Source organism: Bubalus bubalis, chromosome 21, assembly GCF_019923935.1.
Source record: "Bubalus bubalis isolate 160015118507 breed Murrah chromosome 21, NDDB_SH_1, whole genome shotgun sequence".
Taxonomy (NCBI): domain Eukaryota; kingdom Metazoa; phylum Chordata; class Mammalia; order Artiodactyla; family Bovidae; genus Bubalus; species Bubalus bubalis.
Genome location: NC_059177.1, coordinates 15,636,950 through 15,650,445, shown reverse-complemented (window position 1 = coordinate 15,650,445; position 13,496 = coordinate 15,636,950). Strand labels below are relative to the sequence as shown.

General features: G+C 48.4%; 1 long non-coding RNA gene across 1 annotated transcript; it reads right to left on the bottom strand.

Annotated features, from left to right (window-relative positions):
* Window positions 1-882: 882 nt before the first annotated feature.
* LOC123330975 lies at window positions 883-13,181 on the bottom strand. The gene is made up of 2 exons (XR_006547342.2): window positions 13,003-13,181; window positions 883-1,392 (listed from the first exon to the last, which is right to left on the bottom strand). It is a non-coding gene; the product is annotated as an uncharacterized LOC123330975 (long non-coding RNA).
* Window positions 13,182-13,496: the final 315 nt, after the last annotated feature.

Sequence of the window (13,496 nt, the reverse complement as noted above, 5' to 3'; positions counted from 1 at the left end):
CTCTGACACCACCAGAGCACGTGAAGGTGGAATCAGAGCACAGAGGTTCTTAGGTAGCCTTTCTTTTTTCCACCTTTCAGAGTCTTCCTAAACAAATGTGTTGTGATTTTTAGTTGTAAGAGGAAATGGGAGAAACTGGGTTATGCCATCTTGGCGGGAAATGGAAAGTTCACAATTTTATTTTTTATGCTGAAGTCTTTAATACATCTGGAATATATTTTTGTGTGAAGTGTAACATAAGAATCCAACTTTATTTCCTACTGATGGATCATCAGTGATGTCACTCTAATTTATCAAATAAAATATCATGATCTCATTTCATGTAAATACCAGCTGTTCCGATTTTTGTGGGATTTTGTTGTTGTTTTTACTTTTTTGTTTGTTTGTTTTGGCCTCACAACAAGGCATGTGGGATGCTGAAACTTAGTTCCCTGACCAGGGATCAAACCCATGCCCCCTGCAGTGGAAACGCAGAGCCCTAACCACTGGACTACTAGGGAATTCCTAGATAACTATTGTTTTATACATTAAAATACAAAAGCACTAGGATGTGGGCTTCCCAGGGGGAACTAGTGGTAAAGAACCTGGCTGTCAATGCAGGAGACTTGAGACACAGGTTTGGTTCCTGAGATGGGAAGATCCCCTGGAGAGGGCATGACAACCCACTCCAGTATTCTTGCCTGGAGAATCCCATGGACAGAGGAGCCTGGCAGACTACAGTCCATGGGATCACAAGAGTCGGACATGATTGAGGTGACCTAGCACTCACACACGCACGCACACTAGGATATATTTTTCATTTCTTGATTCTGTTTCACCTATTTCCTTATTACTACTATACAGTTCAGACAACAGGAGTCATATTTTATCATCAAGGAAGCCAAGTACACCATTACTGTCTTTAATTTCCAAGTGATTCCTGGTTATCCTGGGGTATATATCCTCCTATACACACTTTAAGGCCATTGTGTTATGAAGGTTGACTTCAGCAAGCTGGAGATGGCTTGAGCTGTTTTACTGAAATAAGGGTTGAGTCTTCACAGCACTGACACCAGTAAAAGTGTGAGATGTCCTGATTAATAATGTTCTATAACCATGGCTCACAGATGTTGCTCCTGCTCCTGCTTCATAGATCAAACCTCTGGTCATGTCTAAGGTCAGAGGGCTATGGGATACTGGTGAAGATTAATACATCTGTTGTCTGCTTGGACTGCCATAACAAGATGCTACAGACTGGGTAGCTTAAACAACAGACATTTTTTCTCATATTTCTGAAGGTTAGATGTCTAAGACTGATGTGCCAGGCTTGGTTTCCGGTGAGACCTCCTGTCCTGGCTGGCAGTCAGCTACCTTCTCTCTGGGTCATCAAAACATGGCCTTTCCTCTGTGCTCCTGTGGAGACAGAAAGATATGGGTGTGGCTGTGGGGTCTGCTACATCCATGAATTAATGAGGCTTTGAAGCTAAAGCAAAGCAGAGGAAAAAGAAAAGAAAAACAAAAAATATCAGGGGCCTGAGAAGCAGAATGTTACACCCCTAACATAGACCGTCATTCCCTATTTTTGCTTCAGATGATTCCACTTTATTTCTGGGCTTCCCTGGTGGGTCAGACAGTAAAGAATCTGCCTGCAGTACGGGAGACCTGGGTTCAATTCCTAGGCTGGGAAGATCCCCTTGAGGATGGCCTGGCAATCCACACCAGCAATCTTGCCTGGAGAATCTGCATGGACAGAGGAGCCTGGCGGGCTACAGTCCATGGGGTTGCAAAGAGCTGGACATGGTTGAGCGACTAAGCACAGCACAGCACAGGCACCCAGAATGTGTCCTGTGTCTCTGACTCTAGAGGCAGAATCATGCTCTGCTCATCTGATAAATATACCCACTTAGACCTTTCTTTCTTTTAGTGTACAGAGGATTTGGGTCTTTCTTGAGTCAAAGGGAAGAAAAAACAGAAGAAACCCACAAATAAATGGAATACTTATCCCAGCATTAGAGGTTACAGTTGTGAGATATTACACCATATCTTTTTATTCTGGTGAATTATTAATAAAGCCTGCTTTTGTTTAATGCCTGCTAATAATTTCTAAAAACAGATCTACAACTTCAGCTGTAAATTCAGCTCCATGAATCATTCTGCAGAAAACCCAATTGTATGGTTAGCAAAAACCTCTGACAAACAACTTCATCTTTTCCGCCTCCCTCTCAGGATCTGCAGAATGGAAGACAAACCAAAGTAAGACCCAGGAAGGCAAGAGGGCGAAGTTGAAATAAAGCTTCCTGGGAGGGTCTTCAGCAACCTTGTTCAAGGAATAACAAACAGGATGAAAAGGCATTGAAACAAGTGACTTTCTGACTGTGAGTCAGGAAGGGAGGGGCAGTCAGTCTCACATGGCTTCTGTCCACCGTCAGACACCTAGCATTTCCCCAGATCTCCCTAAGAAATAGATCTTCTGATCCCTAATTAACGAAGTAGAAAACAGAGACTCAAAGAGACTCAAAAAGTCGTGTCTATCCACGACCCTAGAGACTATTATACAGACTGAAGGAAGTCAGAAAAACAAATACATACTAATGCATATATACAGACTCTAGAAAGATAGTACTGATGAACCTATTTGCAGGGAAACAATGGAGAGACAGACACAGAGGACAGACTTATGGACATGGGAGCGGGGAGGGGGAGGATGTAGAGGGTGGGATGAATGGAGGGAGTAGTATGGAAACATATACACTAACATGTGTAAAACAGATATAACTAATGGGAATTTGCTGTATGACTCAAGGAACTCAAAGCGGGGCTCTGTAACAATCTAGAGGGGTGGGAAGGGGTGGAAGCTTCAGGAGGGAGGGGACATATATGTACTTATGACTGATTCATGTTAAGGTATGGCAGAAACCAATGCAATATTGTAAAGCAATTATCCTTCAATTAAAAACAAAAAACAGGCCTGTACAATGGCAAAGCTAAAATTTGAACCCAGGGTCATATGATGCCAGAGACTTTGTCATCCAAGGACTCTTTACTGCCAACCAAATAGCCACAAAATTCATATAACTCATCTTCCTGTGAGAGAAAGGAATAAAATATTCACACATCACCCTTTTCCCCTCAAGAAGGAATCTTGAGGATGGAGATAAAACCATTGACAAGGTTCGCTTTGGAAATCCTCTCAAGGAGATTCTGACATTTGTTCCCATCAAGAATCACTGCTTTTGTACTCAGTGAACTGACCCAATCCCACTATGACTGGGTTAGATATACAATGGATATTGATTTAGTGTCCACAGTGGGCCAAACACTGAGCTGGGCATGGGGGAGGCCCAGTGGGGATCCAAACCAGACACTGCCTCTGCTCCCAGTCTAAATGCCAGGAATACGCAGAAATCAGATAGAAAATCACCTCTAGAGACTTCCCTGGTGGTTCAGTGGCTGACTCCACACTCCCAAAGCAGGGGCCCCACGTTCAATCATTGGTCGGGGAACCAGATTGCACATGCCACAACTAAAGATCCCACAGCTGCAACTAAGACCTCACACAGTCAAATAAATAACTATTTAAAAAAGAAAGAAAGAAAATGACTTCCACAAGACCAGGAGAGTTCACCTCAGGGAAATAGGATCCTGCAAGCCACATGGCACAGCAAATAATTAATAAAGAAAATTAAAGAAAAAATGTAGGATGGAATCAATCTGCCCTGTGGGGGAAGTCTCTGCAGTAGCTCTCAGTTTGCAGTAGGGAAAGAGGAAGTGGGTAGTTGGGCTTACCCAGAGGGGACCACAGAATGGGGATAATAGCAGAAAGAGGCATCAACATTGTGAACCTGGCCTGGATCAGGAGGGGGGGCGGGGAGGAAAGGAGAGAAATGTGGGATGCAGACTTTAGGAATCAAGGTCCTTCCTGTAAAGGGCCACATAGTGAGTATTTCATGCTTCGTGGGCCATACAGTCTCTGTTGTAACTATTGAACTCCATCCAAAGTAAGTACATGAATGGGGAGGGCTGTGTGCCAATAAAACTTTATTCACAAAAACAATCAGTGGGCCACAGTGTGTGCCACACCCTCGATTAAGACGGGTTTGATTTGGTGGCTTTGGAAGCCATGCAGTCACAGTGAGGATGAGGTCCAGGCTGCAGCTGGGAGGGTGCTAAGAGTGAAGGAGACGGTTGCTGAAGAGGTTGAGAGGCTGAGAGGACTGGGAGCCAGAAACTGACATCTCCTAGGACAAAGGCCAGAGGAAGAGAGCAATCCTTCTTGCTCAAGTCTTGGATGAATGAGGGGAAGGTCTGAAAGTTCAGCAGATGACGGGGGAATGGTGTGACTGAGTGCCATGAGCTCCTCAAAGAAGCAGAGTGGGTAACCAGGGAAAGCTGGAATTGTCTGGAAGTTTCCAGAAGGGTGGAGAGACAGACACGGTGGAGGACATGTTGGCAGCAGGTAAGGTGACTGAGGTACTTGTCCCATTGAACATCAAAGCTGTGTGTTCTATAGTTTGGGATAAATTTCCCCCTCAGAGACTCAGGGATGCTGATAATTATCACAAAGGCATTTACCTTCTCTCCCCATTCCCAACCAGATTAGTCTTTAGGAGAAAAGTGAAAGTGTGAGTCACTGAGTCGCATCCAACTCTACAACGCTGTGCACTGTAGCCCGCCAGGCTCCTCTGACCGTGGAGTTCTCCAGGCGAGCGTAAATGGAGTGGATAGCCATCCCTTCTCCAGGGCATCTTCTGAGCCAGGGATCAAACCTGGGCCTCCCACATTGCAGGCAGATTCTTTGCTGTCAGAGCCACTAGTGAAGTCTTTGAGAAGCCTCTTTCTAACTCTGTCTCTCCTCTCCCTAGAGCCACCTATGGCTCACCACTGTCAAGCAACTAGATCCCAAACTTCTGAGCACGACACTGAAATTCACCACGGCTGTCTCAATGCTTCAGCAAACCAAATATTTGCTACTTCCCATACCTACACCACAAATTCTCACTTCTTCCTGTGCACCATTAGCAGAAAGGCCCTTTCTCTGCACCTCCAACTGTCAACGCCTGGCCCATTCTTCCTGGTCTGGGTGGAATGAAATGTCCAGGGTGAATTTTTCTCCAGTGACCTTGGCAGAAGGTGATCTTGTTCTCTTTCTGGTGCTGGTAAACAGGAATGGGGAGAGTTTCCAGGCTGCGCAGGCTAAGTATCCCTTTAAACCTCACATTTTCAAACAGTGTGTTCAACACAGGGGGATGTCTCGGAGGGAGCAGAGAAGTGGAGGACAGGGGAAGGGTCAGCCCCTGTTCCCAACTCCACACACCACTTGCCAAGCAGATGCCCTTCAGCGCTGCTCTCTGCAACCTGGGCCACCCTTGGGCATTCTCCAAACCACATGCTCGCCATCTTGGACACTTCCTGTCAACCTTGCAACATTTCCTAAAAGACATTCTGGTAAATACCATTTTCTCCAGCCCCAAGATCCCTAGGCTTGGTCCTGGTCAAACCTGACACCCATAGGATGTTCGCCGGAAGTTCCGTAGCTGGCAGCCCTCAGAACAGTCTGTGGACCCGTGGTCCCGCTTCCTCCCGGAGGCCTCCCCTAAAGAGCTGAAAACCACAGGACCCCAGAAGGGGCAGCAGCTCCACTGGAAAGGCAGCCCCTCCCACCAAGCCTCCTGGACTGCTGGCTGCGGATTTTACCCTGGAGACCCAGGACTTTGGTGGGCGTGGTCGCAGCTCTGGGCAGGGTCCACACTCCCTTCCCTGGACCTGGAACAATCCGAGGCACCCACAGGGGCCAGCTCCCCTCATCAATTCTGCATCTTCCTGAAAATGTACTTTTAGGCCCCTTAATTGCATTTCAGAGATAACCCTGCAAGCAAAGTGGCAGGAAGAGAAACCGAAGAGAGAGGTTGGTGGTCAGGCTCTTTGTTTTAAATCAATCAAACATCTGCGACTAATGCAGCTTTGGGCTGCTCCTCAGGAAGCATTATCCCTATTAGTGGGGGCTGGCAGGAACACAAAATAAGATATTTATGGGCTGGGCATGTGTGCATGGCTGTGGGGATCGAGGGGCTGGGGAGGAGAACAGCGCAGGTCAGCAAGTCTGCTGCCTCACCTCGCCTCGCTTGGGGATCCACACCAAAGCTGGGGACAGCAAGCCCAGGACCTCTGCCCTGACGCCACCCCACCCCCAACCCCGGCCCCGACATACACACACACACACACACACACACACACACACACACATATTCACACAGTGTGGAGAGGATTCTGTCTTCCAGGCCCTGATCTGATCACAGCTAGGGTTTTGGCAAGTCACCCCTTCTCCTTGAGCCCTGGGCCTCGGTCGTACAATGACAGATGTGGGGAGGATGTCCTCCAAAGTCCCTCCTCTGCAGATATGTGTGGTGGACTGGGGAGAGGGTGTGCTGCCTAGAGCCACAACTGTCTTCTAAGGAGGGAAGCTCCTGGTTAAACCAAAGACCCCTGGGTAGTCGGGGAGCTCCTTTGTGGGTCAGGAGTGAAGGGACAGCAAGAGAGAGAGAAGACTCTGGTGCTCTCCGGAGGAGGAGGACGGGGAGGAGGCAGAGGAGAGCCGAAGGTGACACGTGCCTGGTGCCAAGTGGGACCAGGTAGCTGCTGAGCAGCCAAGGGTTAAGGACAGGGAGCCTGATCCCTCGACTCTAACTTGTCTGGGAGCATGTTTGACAAGACTCTTCACAATCCACAGATCGTTAATAAAGATTCTGTTAGAAGCAACTGTTTTGTGCCTGTGGTTGCTTAGGGAGTAGAACCAAGAAAGATGTGTGCTCAGTGATGGATAAAAATAAAAGTGAAGGTATCAGAAGAGTCAGAGACGAGCAGAGAAGACAGAGAAGAAATCCCCATTATCTGAACCAGGCCCCGGGGGCGGCTGTGATCAGAGCAGACCGGGCAGCCCCAGCCGACATCGGGGTTTATCTAAGCAAGGTCAGGAAAGGCAGGCTTTGGGCTCTGAGTATCTGCCGGGCCCACAGCAGTGAGGCCAGGTTGGGATACTGCCACACCCCGCCCAACACCCCAATACTGCTCCGGCTGGTCCCAGCTCCACCCACACCTGCCTCTCAGGGTTTCTGCTGCCTCCTGAGCTTGGGATTTCATTTTGGGGCTCTCACACCTAATCCTCCCTCTCCCCTCAAAGCCTCTGCCTTCCCTCGGCCAACGGCCAATGTTTCTTCGTCTAGGTCTGAGCACAAAGGGCCCATCCTCAGAGAGCTCTCCCCTGTCGCCCACCTCTTGGGGCTGAAACTGATGGCCTGGAATCCTCTCCTGAAGTATTTGGACTTTTCCTCTGTGGTGCAGAGAGATCTTAGCCTGCTGTGGTGGGCGGATGGGTGTGTGTGGGTGTGTGTGGGTGTGTGTGGGTGTGTGTGCACGCGCATGTGCATGCTAAGGTTATTTCCACATCTTGCTCCCAATTCCCTCAGGAGAGTGGGCATTGCCTCTGTGATGTTCCTTCCTCTACCCAACCATTTAGAGGGTGCTGGAAATCCAGCTGGCACTTCATACATGTTTGACGAGTCAATTAACAGATATACATGGAGCTGGAGTATTGATCATATTGCCATTCATAGCCTTGATGGCAGCCCAGGAAGTGGTAAGGAGAGAACAGGATAAGACGAGGGGCAGGGTGGGACTTCCCTGGTGGTCCAGTGGCTAAGACTCCACACTTCCAATGCAGGGGGCTCAGGTTCAATCCCTGGTCAGGGAACGAGATCCCACATGCTGTAACTTAAGATCCTGCATGCCAGTTAAGACCCAGCGCGACCAAACAAATAAATAAATAAAAGATGGGGGTCAAGGAGGCTGCAGTGGGGGCAGAGGCTGAGACGTGTTCGGTTGCCCTGGGCCCTGCCCAGCACAGGGGTCTTGGCCGCCAGCTTCTAGCTACAGTCTCGAGGTATTTTACATGTTCCATTCCAGGTGGAAAGACTAGATGTGTGTCCAGGTGCGGGGTGGATCTTATTCTTCAGCAAGACTTGAAATCTACTGTGAAGTCTTACTGGTCTAGAAGATCTGAGGGGCCAAATTCCCCCACAAGCAGTGAGGAAGGAGGTTGCTGCCATGCCCATCTGCTCAGCCTGTGGGCTGGGGCTCCTGTAGAGAGCTCATGCATAAAGAAAAGCATCATGCTCCATGGCAATATTGTGTGATGCATATGGCGCCCGCCTTTCTGGAGGACCTGCCGGGACCCATCTACCTCAATGACCTGTGACTCTTGCTGTTCAATGTCATCTCAAATTTGCTGGGCAACAGGAGGCGAGGTCCTTGGCCCCTCTGGGCCACAGTTCCATCTGAGTACAAGAAGAAATAAAGGTTTTTGTGAAATGTTGGCTGCGTTTAAACTAAGAGAATATTTCTCTCAGAAATCAGAGGGATTTCTTTTCTTCTGGAAGGAGAGAACCATAAAAGGACTATTCCCCAACCCTCCCACCCCCGCCCTAGTTTGGCCAACTATCTGAGCAAAAGAAACAACTAGAAATCCATCTCCAACACGAAATTCATCACCCTAGAGTGAATTTCAACACTGTCATTTTGCTGCTCAAATAATTTCTGGGACTTCCAAGACCTGTTGTACTCATCCCAGATTCCTCACCAGGGGTCCTGTTCGCATCTGCCACGTGCCCTCTCTCCAAACCCTTAGCGAGGTCTGATTCTCCTGCCAGTGACCAAGCTTGACTTGCACTTCTGAGCATGTGTTCCTGGAGTCCTCAAATCTCATGTCCCACCCTTCCTCCTCCTCCAGGAAGCCTCCTCAGATTATCCCCATCATTCCAACCAGACCAGAGCTCTCTTTCTCTGATGCCTCTGTCTGCACTCCCATATAGCCTAGGAAGGCCGCTGCTCCTCTGCGGGGCACCCCCAGGCCAGGCTCGTTCCTGACTCTTGCTCCTCTTGCAGAGCCGGCACAGCACACAGCCTCCTGCACTTGACAATGTGTCCCACGCTTCCCACTAAAACATCTGTAACCGCAGAGGACAGTGCTGAAGTCCCCGAGTCCTCTCAGGAAGCAGCGCCATGCAGCCTCGACTTCCCATCTCTCCACAGGGACATTTCTTTGCTCTTTTTTTTAACATTAAAATTCATGAACTTCTACATTCCACATGATCATGTGTATTTGTTTTAACAGAAAAGTCATGATCTCCCCCATCCCAGTCTTCTAGCCCACTTGATACTCTGAGAAGGTATGCCACTTCCTATTAACCCAAAAGAGAAGGCTAAGGCTGATGCCAATTGTTGAGGAAATGAAATAGGACTGGACAGACAGTGCCCAAAGAAGGCCGGCTCCCCACACAGCCAGCTGAGCTTCGGATGGTTGTGATGAAGGATTTGGGTTTTAACCGTGTACTTCATTTTTGGCAAAGCCCTGGACAGCTTGCAAAATACTTTCACAACATGAATGCTATCATATTGAGGTCACAGTGAAATGGAAGGGCGGGGAGGGCAGGAGGCAGTCCCCCCATGTGACAGAGAGGTTCTGGGCTACCTGAAGCCCAGCAGCTGGAAAAGGGCACAGGCAGAGCAAAAACAAAACAAATCCTTTCTTATTTTTCCAATACATGAAGCGTCCTGTTATCAGGATAACTGGTCAACCAGCATTGCCCAAAGCAACTACCCTTCACTGGGGACATGTGAGGTCACTTGGAGCCCTTACGAGGGGGACCTACCTGACCCCCATACACAACACACGTGCACTGTACACCACCCCTTGGGCTTGCAAACTTGTGCTTCAAGATCACAGTCTTCAGTGCTAGGTATATATATATAAAACCCACAAAAACACTATTTCAAAAGGAGATGTGCACCCCAGTGTTCATAGCAGCATTATTTACAACTGCCAAGATACATAAGCTGTAAGGAGAGTGCAGAGAAAAAGAAAGCGAGCCAGGCAGTCAGGCAAGAAAAGGGAAATTTATTAGAGGGAAAAGAGAGGGTGACTGGCCCTTAAGGAGAACCAGCATTCTCCCTTTCTGACAGAGTTCTTCTCATACCCCACCAATGAAAAATTCTCTGAAGGGGTGGTCACATAGCCAGAGGTCTGGAATCTGGTGGTCTCGCAGCTTTGAGAAGATAGGCAAGATAGGTGAGATAACAGGATGCCATTTGGGCAATTTCGTCAGTCTCAGGATCAGTACTACTCAACCATACAAAAAGAGTGAAATCTTCCCATTGGCAGCAACATGGATGGAACCGGAGGGTATTATGCTAAGTGAAATAAGGCAGACAGAGGAAGACAAATACTGTCTGATATCACTTATATGTGGAATCTAAAAAATATGACCAACTAATGAATATAACAGAAAAGAACCTGACTCAGAGCAAATTGATGGTAACCAGTGAAGAGAGGGAAGGAGGGAGGGGCAGTAAAGGATGAAGAGGTACAAACAATTAGGTAGAAAATAAGGTTCAGGGATATATTGTACAACACAGGAACCCTAGCAAATATTTTATAATAACAATAAACGGAGTATAAGCTCAACTGACTGTGAATCACTATATTGTATACCTGAAACTTATATAAAATTGTACATCAACTATATTTCAATAAAAAATAAAAAATTTAAAAATTAAAAAAAGAAAGATCACAGTCTTCAGGAGTTCTTCCATGACACCCTTTCAAAGCTGTCATCCATGTCAGCCCAGAGCCTCCACATACACCCAGAGCTGCAGGGCCTGCCTTCTGGCCATGGGACACCCAGGATGGCCCTGAATAGACTGGAAAAGGAGTTAGAGAAATAAAGAAGCTTTTTCTCACAGTCCTTCACTCTCCTCTACCTACTCTGTCTTCCTGGCCCACTTCCCATCCTGCAGAGGGAGCGGCTCCTGGATGGTGGCCTTGAGCTGGAAACAAGGGTGAGTGCAACTGACTCCCTCTCCCGCTGAGTCCCGATTCAGCGCTCTGAACGTGAACGTGGAGTGCTGAGAGATCTGAATGTGGAGGCCGAGCAGGGCATGGGCTGACTGAGCTGCTGGCCCCCAGGTTTTGGGGGCAGCCACCTGCACAGGATCCCTCTGGAAGGGTGCTCTGGGGGCCGGGTGTGCCTGTGCTGTGGCAGCTCCCCGGGTCACTGCCCCTGCCCCTCCACCACCTGATTCCCTGCCGGTGGGAGCTGCGGGGGCCATTCCCATGGGGGATGGTGCTCCAGAAGGAGGCTTTGCCTGAAGGATCATCCCGTGTGCCTGTGAGCTGTGTCACCCTGGGAGACTGTTCTGAGACCTGGTTTCTTCATCTCCAAAACAAGATAAATCACTGGATCTACTCAGCCTTCCTTGGGTCACAGAAGAGGGGAATCATGTCTCAGTATGTGTCTCCAAAGGAGATCAAATCTGAGCCCACGCAAGAGGAAGGAGATTTAAACCAATGCCCATAAATGATTGCAATCCTTGTGGTGTAAACGGATCACTTCAACACAGGGTGCGAAGGGCCATGATGGCCTCAGGCTGGGATGCTAGAGGCAGAGGAGGCACCCCTCCCTGGGAAGGTGGTCCAGGGGGCAGAAGGCCACCCACTTGCCATCCACCTCTGCAGGTGCAAGCTGAGTGCTCATGAACTTGTGGCCCTGGACAGCCAGGTATATACATGGTATGTGGAAAATGGGAGAAATAGGGACCGCGGTCCCTAGAGACGACACACTCTCTCCAAGACTGTGCAGGGACTTGGCCCAGAGTCCCAGAGCTTCTCGCTTCCAAGAGAAGCAGGAAGACTGGCCTTATATGTGAAATTTCCTAATTTTTAGAGGTTTGCAACTAGCTTCATTAAAACAGTGAACTCTATCCAGCCATCGCTTCATGGACCCAACCAAATGCATCCTCTCTAAGTGCTTGTGACTGCAGGAGAGTGAACCCTCTGGGTGAGAACAGAACGTCTGTGCGTCTGTGAGTGTGATGGAGAAAGTCAGCCTGTGGTTCAGACTGCACTGAAACCTTGCAGGGAGTTCTATGTGGAAATGAAAACGGATGAGATGCTCCCCTCCTCCCGCCCCCTGCAGCCCTGCAGTTGCGCAGGATGACTTGCAGGTTTTGCTGGCAAAGCACTCTCCCTCCTGCCTGGGGCACAGAGCAGCTCATCCAGCCACTGTCTGTCTGCCTGAGGCTGCTGGACTTGAGGTCAGGACTGTGAAGCAGGGGTGACATCTGCCGCTTGCTCATCCCGGCCCTCCGTGCCCCTGTCTGCAAAGCCCAGTGTGGCCCAGCCGGTCCAGATCTCCCGGTCTTTGGATTCATCTTCCCTTCCCTGCCAGATGGATCTCCTTTCAGGCTGCTTCCCCAGCCATTCCCACACCGAGATGCGGTCCTCCTCAGTCGATGGATATTGGCTAATTGACTGGGGTTTTGTTGCTTCTGCTCCAAAGGCAGGTGGGAAAGTCCCCAGCCATCTCTTTGGAGAGAAAAGATGACTCAATTGTTATAGTTTCTAGTTGTCCTAAATCATGTTCTCGTGAAACCAGAAGGGGCTTTCTAATGCACCCTTCACCCCTGCTTTCACCCAGGGGTCCCACGAAAACATAGATGAGTGGGAATTCACCAGATTCCAAAGACCCTCTCCCTGCTCCCCTCCTCTAAGGGGAGGGGCCAGATCATCCTCCGGGGCGGTCGCTGCCCTTGCACACCATGAAGACAGCTCCCCTCTTCCTTCACTTAACTGAACAGAAATGTTTTCCTCCCTCTGAAAAGCAGGATTAAAAAAGCCATTTCGCAGCTAGAAAACAGACTTGCAAGCAGAGGATCAGTCCGCTCTTAAGAAGGCTTTGTTGATTCTCCAAAATACTCCAAAGTGTTGATGTAAATAATGGCTGCTAAATTAAATGTTGCAAAAATAAACGGTTCAAGGACATGTTCCTTCCTGGAGCCGTTCCGATTCTGCAAACTTTAGACTGCACCCTGAAGTTTACCCTGCAAGTTTTTAACAAATTCTCCTTAAGACACTTCAACAGAACTCTCATCCGTCAAATAAAGAGTTTTAATCCAGAAGAGTGCATGACTTACAGCGTCCAACTTCCTTCTCATGTAACCACTTGTGGTAATGAAGTTAGTAAGATAAAAGCATTGCTGTTTTCCATTAAATTGCATCGCTCTCCGAAGAAATCAAAATCAAAACTTTAAATATAAAAATCCATTCCAAGACAACAAAACTATGCCATCTGTAGAGACGTGGATGGACCCGGAGCCTGTCATACAGAGTGAAATAAGTTAGAAAGAGAAAAACAAATATCATATATTAATGCATATATGTGGGATATAGAAAAATTGTACAGATGAACCTATTCGCAAAGCAGAAATAGAGACACACGCATAGAGAACAAACGTATGGACACCAAAGGTAGAAGCGGGGCAGTGGGGAATGGGATGAATTGGGATTGACATACAGCAATCCTACAGACTGCAGCCTGCTAGGCTCCTCTGTCCATGGAATTCTCCAGGCAGGAATACTGGAGTGGGTGGCCATTCCCTTTCATTCCCTTCTTCAGGAAATCTTGGGA